We start from the raw sequence: 13182 nt of genomic DNA, 5'->3' as shown, positions 1-13182 counted from the left end.
GTCTCAGCCTCCCAAAGTGCTGGGATTACAGGCTTGAGCCACTGCGCCCAGCCACTCCCAAGTTTATTGCAGCTCTGTTCACAATAGCTAAGATGTGAAAATAATGTCCTTTGACGCATGATTGGCTGTCATTTCTGCCAAGCAAGTTGACAAGAATCAAAAGCCACTAGACACAGAAAAGCCCACAGAGATAAAACCAAGCTCTCCCAATCAACCCATGGCAAAGAAGGACAGCTCTTCCTTGCACTGAATTCTAGAGAAATTGGTAGTACATATAAACCCAGTGAGAGTGCAGCACATAGGGAAAGTAAAACGGGTTGCTTAAAGTGGATCTCTCTATGTCAGAGAAAGAGCTCATGAGTAACACAGATGTTGACCTTAATATTCTCCCTGAAAAATTAGAGGCTTTCCAGCACAGAAAGTTTATTCCGAAGATTAAAGTCAACTAATATTATGTAGTTGTGTTACAAGAAACACTGCATTATTTCAGTGAATTGGTGAAAGAAATTACTCTCTTCTATAAGGCACATTAATGGTTAGGTAGAAATGTAACGTTGTCTCTGTAATGTAATATGAAGGATACAGAATGTCTACCCTCACAATACATATTGCTAGTACATTTATATATCATTCAAATGCACTAAATACACACCTGTATCCAACACTTCATTATTCTGAGTTAGTAGTCTCTATTTTTAAAAAATCTTCTGTGAAGGTATACTTCATTCACAGAAGGCGTCCATAGTCAAAAGTGTCTAAAACAGATACTTGATTGATTTTTTTCTATTGATACCTATGGATACCTATAGATATCGATAGATAATCAAGTATCTGTTTTAGACACTTTTCGAAATGAGACATATATGCAGTCAACAATTATATTTTTAAAAAGCTCAACATCATTGATCATTAGAGAAACGCAAATCAAAACCACAGTGAGGTACCATCTCACACTAGTCAGAAAGTAAAAAAATAACAGACATCGAAAAGTCAAAAAATAACAGGTGCTGGCGATGTTGCAGAGAAAAAGAAATACTTATACACTGTTGATGGGAGTGTAAATTAGTCCAACCATTGGTCTTCCAACCATTGTGGAAGACCGTGTGGCAATTCCTCAAAGAACTGAAAACAGAAATATCATTCAACCCAGCAATCCCATCACTATAACCTAAAGGAATATAAATCTTTCTGTCATAAAGACACATGCATCCATATGTTTATTGTAGCACTGTTCACAACAGAAAAGACATGGAATCAACCTAAATGCCCATCAGTGGTAGACTAGATAAAGAAAATGTGGTATTACACATGTATACCATGTAATACTATGCAGCCATAAAGAAGAATGAGATCATGTCCTTTGCAGTAACATGGATGAAGTAGGAGGCCATTGTCTTTAGCAAACTAACACAGGAAGAGACAATCAAATACTGACTGCATGTTCTCATAAGTGGGAGCTAAATTATGAGAACACATGGACACACAGAGGGGAACAACACATGCTGGGGCCTTTTGGAGGCTGGAGGGTGGGAAGAGGGAGAGGATCAGGAAAAAGAACTAATAGCTACTATGCTTAATACCTAGGTGATGAAATAATCTGTACAACAAACTATGACACAAGTTTACCTACCCTGCACGTGTACTCCTGAACTTAACAGATTTTTTTTTTTTTTTCCGTGCCAGAGTCTCGCTCGGTTGCCCAGGCTGTAGTGCAGTGGAGCGATCTCAGCTCACTGCAAGCTCCGCCCCCCAGGTTCACACCATTCTCCTGCCTCAGCCTCCCGAGTAGCTGGGACTACAGGCGCCCGCCACCATGCCCGGCTAATTTTTTCTATTTTTAGTAGAGACGGGGTTTCACCGTGTTAGCCAGGATAGTCTGGATCTCCTGACCTCGTGATCCACCCACCTCGGCCTCCCAAAGTGCTGGGATTACAGGCGTGAGCCACGGTACCCGGCTGTTAACAGATTTTTTTAAAAAATCTGTGCCACGCTAGCTATCTATCTGGGCATTGTGAAAGATACTGACATTCCTTCTCTTAACAGAAGCTAGTAATTTGGTTGGAAAAAAAAAACAAACCCATGAAACAACCTCAAACAAAAAAAAATAATATTTCATAAACTTTTAAATTTTATGGTCCCAACCCCAATTCAGCAAACTTTTTTGGCAAAAAGCCGGATAGTAAATATTTCAGGCCTTACAGGACACAAAGCTTTTCTCAGGAGTGCTCAAGTCTCCTGTTGTAGAACAGAAGCAACTGTAGACAATCCTAAATGAATGAATGTATCTGTGTTCCAGTAAAACTATATTTATTTATAAAAACATCTAGTGGGATGGAATTGTGACTGCCAAAGTAGTTTATTGACCCTAGGACTATTTTATAAGTGCTTTTTCATTATGTTAACAGTGTCTTTGGAAAGGCAAGAGTTTGTTTATAGAGTCCATTTTACCAACTTTTTAATTTTAGAGATGTGATTTTGTGTCCTTTTCAGGAAAACTTTTCCTAATCAATGCCTCAAGGAACAGACATCAAAATTACCAAGGGCCAGGTTGAAGAGTCTTCCACTTTTCAAAATTGTTAGTGTTTGAGCATTAAAAAAATAGGTTAATGATATGATTGTTGAACATTCAATGAAATATTGAATTAATAAAAATCTATGAATCCCTAATAATCAAAAAAGGAAAACAATCAGAAAAAAATGCATTTTCACCTTTTTCACTAACTATTAAATCAATTTCTTTCTTTGAAAATTAGAAATCAAAGGAAAAAACTAAATGCTTGTATCTCTGTCTTTCCAATAGAAATTGTTTTCCCAAGTAACCAAATAAACCCAGTTTATGAGGGAAAACTATAGAAGTCTGCCAACTAAAATAACCCATAAAAGGAAGGAAAAAGTTAGGAAAAATATAATTATTTTGCAATGGCTAGTGAAATTGTGTATTCAGACAATGATTACAAATTGATTTTAAGACCATTATGTGAATATTTGGGAACTGTATGCACATATGATGCCAAAGTGTGCCACACAGGCTATTTTCTGGTTGTAAGTGGAAGTTCTAATGTACAATGAAGGGACAAGGCCATCATCGCTCTAATATGATGGACAATGTTGAGTTTCAGTGATGGTTGTGTGACTAATGTGTATTTATAGATATAATATAGTATGAAATATGAATCACTTATGATGTATTCTATCTAAAAATGTTTAGAACCTAATCAAGACTTTCAAACTAAGTTTCAAGTTACAGAAAATGCAAGGTATCAAATTGTAAGTTAAATGACGTCATGAGAAAGCGATGAGACAAGGTCCAATAGGTAGACTATTCAACAAGACAATTGGTCAAGTCCCTGTGTTATGAATTGCTTTTGACCAAAAGAGACGTAAGGGATGTGACAACCAGTTGCAATATAGGACCCTGGATTCAATCATGTTTGCACAAATGAACTGTGAAGGACATTTGGAGAATAATTGGAAGAAATTTAAATATGGATCAGCTATTAGATTACACTGAGGAATTATAGATTTTATTAAATATGATACTGTTATTTTGTCTATATGGTAAGATGTTCTTTTTAGGAATGCATATTAACTTTTTATTGGTGAGATGTTGTAACATCAGTAGTTTCTTTAAGTGCTTTAGAGCCCTTTTTAACCTTTTAGCAAGAGTTAAAGAAAAATCAAAATGTCCTCTCTCCAACTTTGCCATGTGCTCCCATGCTGAAATCCCTATCCCATTCTCTAGCTCACATTGTATTTTCTTCATGACAATTATCATTAACTGGAAAGACTTTGGTTGGTTGGTTGGTTGGTTGGCTTGCTGGCTGGCTGTTTGGTTTTCCATCTTCCTCCTCCAGAATGTAATCCCGATGACAGGTAGGATCTTACCTGTCATATTTACAGTTGTATTCTTGAAGAAATACACGACAGATAGTAGATGCTCAGTAAACATTGTTGGATTTTTTAAAGGTGCACTTGTACTAAATCTCAGTTGACACTGTATTAGTGAAAATTTCATTAGAAGATTTCCTTTGCTTATTAGACATGTGGTTTCCTGTGGAAATGTGTTGACAGAATTGGAAAGGGATGCTTTTTTATTTAACATATGAATGAAGCTTACACTGTGTACTGCCAGTTAACAAACAAAGAGAGAAAAATGATGGAAAGATGTGGGATCCTAATTCAATGTTATTTGAAATCACATGTGAACAGTCTGCTGTGCTCAGCTGGAAGACATCCCTATGAAGTTCAAGAGCTGAGCCTTTCAGCACCTGTTTCTGAGCTATAACCTGTTTACACTTTTCATAATAAGATGAAACGCAATGTTTTCAGAAAGCCAGTACAAGAGAGTTCTAAACATATCCTGTTGGAATTAAATCTTCAGTCCTAAAAATAAAGCTTGCAGTGCTCGCATGAAAGAAAATTAAAACATTTTATTTAAAAAAATATGACACTGAAAATCATAATCTGAAGTAACTGTACCAGTGTGAATAGGAACATTTTTCTATCTACAGGAGGCATATATTATATTCAAGATCAGATTTAAATTTATAGACTACAGAAACTCTGGATCAAAAAATACTAGTAACATATTTTTGTCATAAATAGACTGGATCTCAGAGGAAACTAATAGTAAAATAATATGCTTATTGTTTTACAACTTGACATTGAAAAATCTGCCTTAATAAAGGCCACCCAAAGAAGTCCACTAGGTGATGTGTCTGATAGCAGCATCTCCAGTGAATTTCTCTTTATTTCTTACTTTAGTCCAAAGATAGAGAATTAGGAGTAAGCATCACTGGCACCAACACTGCAACAGGAAAGCAGTGGTTTCATAACCATGTTTTCCACGAGGCTAATTTTTTACAGTTAGAATTCTGCCTCCTTTCTGGGTTTAGTTGTCATTAAAAGGGAAGATAAAAAGGGATATAGAAGCACTCAGTGTAAGATCTAGTCAATAATAAGAACTCAAATCTATCTTCTCACCCAAGTCACAGTAACTACATCTATTCCAAAAATATTTAATAAGCTTTGACTACTCATCAAATACTATATGGGAGCTGGAGAAAACAAAGAATGAAAGGAACATGGTATTTGTCTTCAAAGGGAAAATATTGTAGTAGAAAGTGTCCTGTTCCCATTGTAAGTCCCAGAAGCTTGATGGAAGAGGTAAAATATATCCTAAAACTATGTTGAATTAGAGTAGAAGGTCAAGGTTTTAATAGTGATGTTTTTCATAAAAGGTACAAGGTAATCTGTTAAGTAACCTAATAATATATTAATGTGTGTATCATCTGGAGCTTGATAAGACAAAGTAAAAAAAATTATCAAAATTTAAGGCACTATGCAAAGTGCTTTAATTAATTAATTTCTTAATAGCGGTGTTTTTCGTAAGAGGTACAGGGTAATCTGTTAAGTAACCTATTAATACATTAATTTGTGTATAATCTGGAGCTTGATAAGGCAAAGTAAAAAACTTTATCAAAATTTAAGACACTACAAACAAAGATAATAAAAGTATCATTAGAGTCACCACCCCACTTACTCATTGATATTAGTGTAATTTTGATCAAAAGTGTACACCTTTAAAAAACTATACAAGTATCTAAAATATGCAAATGAATAAAGGTAAAATTAAGCAACTACCATACCAAGATACAGGGTTTTCTTCAGAAATACAAGGAGAGCTCCATATAACTTACCATATTAGTATAATGATCTATATGGATGCCACAAAGTTTCTGAAAGAATAATCACACATTTATAACACAAAGAAATTTTCTTGATAAAGAGTATCTGAAACAAATAGCAAATTCTAACAGTTTTCCCTCTGTCTCCTGTATAACAAGCAGCACCTGTCTTCTGCCTTCTCCGTGAAGATTAAATAAGTTAATACATATAAAGCATTTATAATAGTGCTTGATACATGAATAAGAGTCTTTGTACACAGCCTGTGGGAGCCAGAGTGCACAAAAAGGGACCTTGTCCTCCGAGTGTTGGGGATCTGTAGTTTCTAATTGGTGTTTCTAATCACAGAGATACAAAGAGGCAGTGGCCATTGGGTTTGCACCTTCACATATTGTTGCAAGCTCCTTCTCCTCTGGATGAAGTGACTGCTGGGTGACTTAAAGGGATAGTACCCATCCTCTCTACCTTTATTATTTTTGTTTTTCCCTTTGGAGAGCCAGACATGAAAAACCAGAATATTCAAACACAATGGCATATATGGGGAAAATTTAAAAGTGAACACACATGCCCATGGAAAGGTGTAGGCTCAGAAAGACTTGAGAAGACCCTTAAGTTTATGCCTCAGGCTTATTTATCCATGGCACAGAGACAGCCTACAATAATTAAACAACAAAAATTATAGCAAACCCTAGGGAAGGTGGAGTATCTGATTCCCAGAGTTACCAGATTATTACATTCAAATGCACAGTTTTCAACAGCAACAATAACAAAAAACAACACAAAGTATACCAAGAAACAGGAAAGTATGACCCATTCAAAGGGAAAAAAAGTAAATTAACAGAAACTGTCCTTAAAAGACCTGGTAGCAGATCTACTAGACAAAGACTTTAACTGTCTTAAATATGCTCAAAAAACTAAAAGAACTTATGGAGAAAGTCAAGAAAACAATGTACGAACAAAATGAAAATATCAATAAAGAGATTTTAAAACAGAAAAAACAAAGGGAAATTCTTGAGCTGAAAAGTACGATAACTAAAATGAAAAATGCACTGGAAGCATTCAAAAACAGATTTGAGTAGCCACAAAAGAATCAATGTACTTGAAGATAGAGCAATGGGAATTATCAAATCGAAGGGATGGGGGAAAAAAGACTGAAGAAAAGTGAGCACAGCTTAAAAGACCTGTGCCTATGGGACACTATCAAGGGGACCAACATACAGATTGCGGGGGTCCCACAAGTAGAAGAGAGAAGGAAAAAGGCAGAATATTTAAAGAAATAATGGCTGAAAACATGCCACATTTGATGAAAGACATAAACATAAACCTGCAAGAAGCTCTACAAACTCCAAGGAAGATGAACTCAAGGAGACCCACCTCAAAACACATTAGAATCAAAATTTTAAAAGCCAAAGGGAAAATCATGAAAACAGCAAGAGAAAATGTGATTTGTCACATACAAGGGATCCTCAATAAAATTATTAGCAAATTTTTCATCAGAAATTATGGAGACCAGGACCAGGGGTGATGGCTCACACCTGTAATCACAGCACTTTTGGGAGGCCAAGGTGGGCGGATCAGGTCAGGTTGAGACCATTCTGGCCAACATGGTGAAACCCCCTCTCTACTAAAAATACAAAATTTAGCTGGACATTGTGGCCCACACCTGGAATCCCAGCTACTTGGGTGGTCGAGGTATGAGAATCGCTTGAACCCAGGAGGTAGAGGTGGTGAGCCAAGACCACACCACTGCACTCCAGCCTGGGTGACAGAACGAGACTTTGTCTCAAAATAATTTTTTAAAAAATGTTTAAAAAGAAATTATGGAGAACCACAAGGCAGTGATCCAATATATTCAAAGTGCTAAGTAAAAAAGCCTGTCAAACAAGAATCAAACATCTAGCAAAAGCATTCTTAGAAAGTGCAAGAAAAATTAAGAGATTTTCAGATAAACAAAACATGAAGAAGTTCACTACCACTAGAACTGACCTACAAGAAATGCTGAAGGATGTCCTGCAGGAAAAGATACATTGGACAGTAACTCAAAGCCAAATGAAGAAAACAATCTCTCCATAAAGGTAAATACATGAACAATTATAAAATCTAGAAGTGTTATAACAATGCTATGTAATTGCACTTTTGTTTTCTACATGATACGAGACTATTACATTAGAAAGTAATTACTCTAAAAGCTAGAATTACTGTAACTGGTTTTTAGTTCTATATCTTGTTTTCTAAATAATTTAAGAGGCTAATGCATTAAAACGCGATTTATGTTTTTTAGCATACAATAAATATGTAATTTTTACCTCAACCGAAACGGGTGGGAATGGAGCTGTTAAAGGAGCAGAATTTTGTGTATTATTGAAGTTAAACAGACATAAATTCATATTAGCATGCTATAACTTTAGGATATTAAATACAATTTCCATGGTACCAACAAAGGAAAACTATAGAATATATACAAAGAAAATAAGAAAGGAATTTAAACATTTCACTATAAAAAATCAACTGAACATAAAAGAGAGTAATGCAGAAAATGAGGGGCAAAATTGCTATAAGGCATGTAGACAAATAGCAAAATAATAAAAGTATCTTCTTATCAATAATTACTTTAAATGTAAATGGATTAAACTCCCCAACTAAAAGATATTGGCAGAATGGATTTTAAAATAAGATCTAACTCTATGTTGTCTATAGGAAACTTACTTCAGATCAAAAAACATAAATAGATTGAAAATGAAAGAATGAAAGAAGCTATGTCATGCAAATACTGACCAAGAGAGAACAGGGGTGGGCATAGGAAAATCAAACAAAATAGACCTCACATCAAAACAGGTTATGAGAGCCACAGAGGACATTATATATCAATAAAAGGGTCAAGACAGCAAGAAGATATAACAATCAAAAGCATGTATGAAGCTAATGGCAGACCATCTGAATATATGAATCAAGAACTGACAAAATTGAAGAGAAGAATAGGCAGTTCTAATAGGTGAAGATTCCAATACCCTACTCTCAATATAATAGAACAACCAGAAAAAAAGATAAGTAAGATAATAGAGGACTTAACAACAACAACAAAACCTAGATCTAACAGATATATAGAGAACTCTCTGCCCTAAAAAATAAACACATACTTCCCAAGCGCATGAGAGATTTTGCAAAATAGAGCCTGTGTCAGGCTAAGAATTAAGTGTCAGTATGTTTTTGTAAATACGTATAACACAAAATACTCTCTTTGGCCACAATGGAATGAAGTTAGAAATCAACAAGTGAAACTGGAAACTTTACAAACTTCTCAGAATTAAACAGTATGCTCTTAAACAGTGGATCAACAAAATAAACTAGTTGAAAGGGAAACTAGAAAATCCTTAGGCATTACATAGCACAACTTATGGAACACAGTAGAAGCAGTGTCAAGGGTTAAATTTATAAACACTTATATTAAAAAACAAGAAAGGTCTCAAATCAACAACCTAAGTTTGTAACTTGAGGAACTAGGAAAGGAAGAGCAAACTAAACCCAAGGGTAGAAGGAAATAAATAATGAAAATTAGAGCAGAGATAAATAAAATAGAAAATAAAAAAGCAATGGAGAAAATCAACAAATCCAAAAGTTGTTTCTTTAAAAAGATCAACAAAATTGAAACGCTTTTAGTTAGACTAATTAAAAAAACACAGAGAAGACTCAAATTATTAAATAAGAAATGAAATTGGAGATATCATCAATTCTAAGAAAGAATAAGGATTATAAGCGAACACTCTAAATAATTGTATGCCAACAAATTTTATATCCTAGATGAAGTGGACAAACTCCTAGAAACACAAAACCTACCAAGACAAAATTAGGAATAAATAAAAAATCTGAATAGACCTAAAACTAGTAAGGAGATTGGATCAGTAATAAAAAATCTCCTGACAAAGAGATGCCCTGGACACAGTGGCTTTGCTGGTGAATCCTTCCAAACATTTAAAGAACACAAATTCTTCTCAAACTTTTCCAAAAAGTTGAAAAGGAGGGAACATTTTCTAAGTCATTTTGTGAGGCCAACATTACTCTAATACTAAAGCAAGACAAAGAGACTAAAATTTAAGAGAACTACAGGTCAATATCCTTTGTAAACATTGATGCAAAAATCCTTAACAAAATACTGGCAAACTGAATTAGGCAGCATGTTAAAATAATTTTACACCATAACCAAATATCTTTTATTCCTGGGATACAAGAAGAGTTAAATATAAGAAAATCAATCAATGCAATGCACCACATTCACAGAATGAAGAAAAAAAGATCATCTCAATTGATGTAGAAAAAGCACTTGACTATATTCAACACTCTTTCATAATGAAAACACTCAACAAACTAGTAATAGAAGAAAACTACTTCAACATAATAAAAGCCATATATGAAAAAAACCACAATGAACATTTTACTTTATGGTGAAAAACCAAAAGCTTTTCCTTAAGATCAGAAAGAAGGTAAGAATCCCAGCTTTGACCACCTCTCTTCAATATTGTACTGGAAGTTCTAGCCAGAGCAAAGAATCAAGAAAAATAAATAAATGCTTCCAAATTTGAAAAGAAGATATAAAATTATCTCTCAATATAAGTTTGTATGTAGAAAACTGAAGATTCTACAAAAAAAACTGACAGAACTAATAAATGAATTCAGCAAAGTAGCAGAAATTAATACATAAAATATCAGCTGTATTTCTATGTACTAACATTTCAACAGTGTGAAAAAGAAATTATAAAAACAATTTTATTTACAATAGCATCGAAAAGATCAAAATACTCAGGGACTAACTAAGGAGGTAAAAGACATATACAATGAAAACTACAAAATCCTGCTGAAAGAAATTTTAAAAGATAAGTAAATGAAAAACATATCCCATGTTCATGGATTGAAAGAATTAATATCGTTAATATGTTAATTCTATCCAAAGTGATTTACAGATTCAACACAATCCAATCAAAATTCCTATTTTTTCAGAAAAAGAAAACCTTATCCTAAAATTCATATGAAATCTCAAGGGATGCAGAATAGCCAAAGCAATCTTTGGGTGCAGCACACCAACATGGCACAAGTATACATATGTAACAAACCTGCATGTTATGCACATGTACCCTAGAACTTAAAGTATAATAAAAAAAAAAAAAAAAAGAGCAAAGCTAGAGGACTCATACTTCCTGATTTCAAAATTTGCTATAAAACTGCAGTAACAAAATAGTGTATTACTGGCATAAAGACAGACGTATAGGGCAATGGAATAGATTAGACAGCCCAGAAACAATCCCTAATATATAATCAGTATTTTTCAACAAATGGCCCTGGAAAAAGAATGTATATCCACATGCAAAATAACGAAGTTGAACCCTTACATTTTTAAACATTATATTTAAAAATTAACTCAAAATAAGTACGTAAATGTAAGACCTAAAACTATATAACTCTTAGAAAAATAACACAGGGAAAACTTTACGAGACTGACTTTGGCAATGATTTGAATGTGACATCACAGTATAGGCAGCAAAAGAAAAAAGTAGAAAAATTGGGTTTCGTGAATGTTTTAACATACATCACAAGACACTATCAACATAGTAAGTAAACAACACACAGATTGGGAGAAAAGATTTCCAAATTACATGTCTGATTCTGATAAGGGATTAAAATCCAGACTACATGGAAAACTTCTAAAACTCAAAAACGACAACGAAAAACCCAATTTAAAATTGGTCAAATAAGTAATATGAAATAATAAAAATTATGTACAAATTATCTCAAGAAATAGAGGAGGCAAAAAAATCTTCTCAACTCATTTCATGAAGCCACATGGTTTTTTAAAAAAACTAATTAAAACATTTCAAAAATATAATTACAGACAAATAACCTACATGATCGTAGACACAAAAATCAAGATACTGCGATTTAAACCCAGGAACATATCAAAAGAATAATAAATCCATCATTACTAGGTGGAGTTTTCCTCCCCAATCCCCAAAGTGTAAGATTGGCTTAACATTCAAATATCAATCAATGTAATTCAACATATTAACAAAATGAATGAGAAAAATTATGTAGTTACCTCAAAAGATGTAGTATTTGACAAAAGTCAGCCCTCCTCACTGATTAAAAAAATTTCTGCTGCTACAATTATACCAATAGTTAAATATTAAGCCCTGCCCCTTACAATCAGGAGAAAAGCGAGACTATCAATTTTTACCATGTTATACAACAATGTAGTAAATGTTCTAGCCAAAGCAGTAAGAACAACAAAATAAATATTTTAAAATTTCATAAATATTGGAAAGTAAAGAATGAAATTGTCACCATTAGCAGAAAGCATGATTATGTGCATAAGAGAATTCAGCAAGGATTTAGGATGCCAAATCAATATATGAAATCAATTGCATCTCTATATAAGAACAATAAATAATTGGAAAGTGAAACATAAAAATAGAATACCACTTACAGTAGCATTTTAAAAAGCAAATACCTAGTAATTAATCTAACAAAAGACATGCCAGATCTCTATGCCAGATTTCTGCAAACAGTGTTCTTAGAAAACTATTGTTGAAGGGTTCAACGTCATTCTTTTGCATGTGAATACAGATTTTTCTATTTGTGATAGAAATGAAAGATCTAAATAATAGAAAGATAGGCCAAGTTTATTGTATGTATATGCTATTTAGACACCTATTCTCCCCTAGTTGATCTTTGGATTCAGCACAATTCCAATAAAAATTTCCACATGATTTTTTGAAGAAATTAACAAGCTGATTCTACAATTTATATTGAAGTGCAAAGAACCAAGTCTATTAGTCCATTTTCACATAGCTGATAAAGACATACCCAAGAGTGGGCAATTTGCAAAAGAAGGAGGTTTAATGGACTCACAGTTCCACATGGCTAGGGAGGCCTGACAATCATGGCGGAAAGAGAAAGACACATCTCACAGAGTGGCAAACAGGAGAGGAGAACTTCTGCAGGGGAACTCCCCTTTATAAAACCATCAAATCTCATGAGATTTATTCACTATCATGAGAATAGCACAGGAAGGACCCACTCCCATAATTCAATTACCTCACATCCCTCCCACAACACGTGGGAATTGTGAGAGCTACATTTCAAGATGAGATTTGGGTGGGAACACAGCCAGTCATCTCACCTAGAATAGTCAAGATATTCTTGATGTAGTAAAACAAAGGTGGAGGAATTACCCCACTGTGATGATTGATTTTACCTGTCAACTTGAGTGGGCTAGGGGTGCCCAGATAGTAAGTAAAACATTATTTCTGAGTGTCTACATGAAGGTATCTCTGAAAGAAATTAGCATTTGAATCAGTACACTGAATGTAGAAGATCACCCTCACCAATTCAGGTGAGCATCATTCAATGTGTTGGATGAGTTTGCGTCCTTTGTAGGGACATGGACGCAGCTGGAAACCATCATTCTTAGCAAACTATCACAAGAAGAGAAAACCAAACACCGCATGT

This window comes from Colobus angolensis, unplaced genomic scaffold, assembly GCF_000951035.1.
Source record: "Colobus angolensis palliatus isolate OR3802 unplaced genomic scaffold, Cang.pa_1.0 Scaffold133, whole genome shotgun sequence".
In the NCBI taxonomy this organism is placed as follows: Eukaryota; Metazoa; Chordata; class Mammalia; order Primates; family Cercopithecidae; genus Colobus; species Colobus angolensis.
This window is presented reverse-complemented; position numbering follows the sequence as displayed.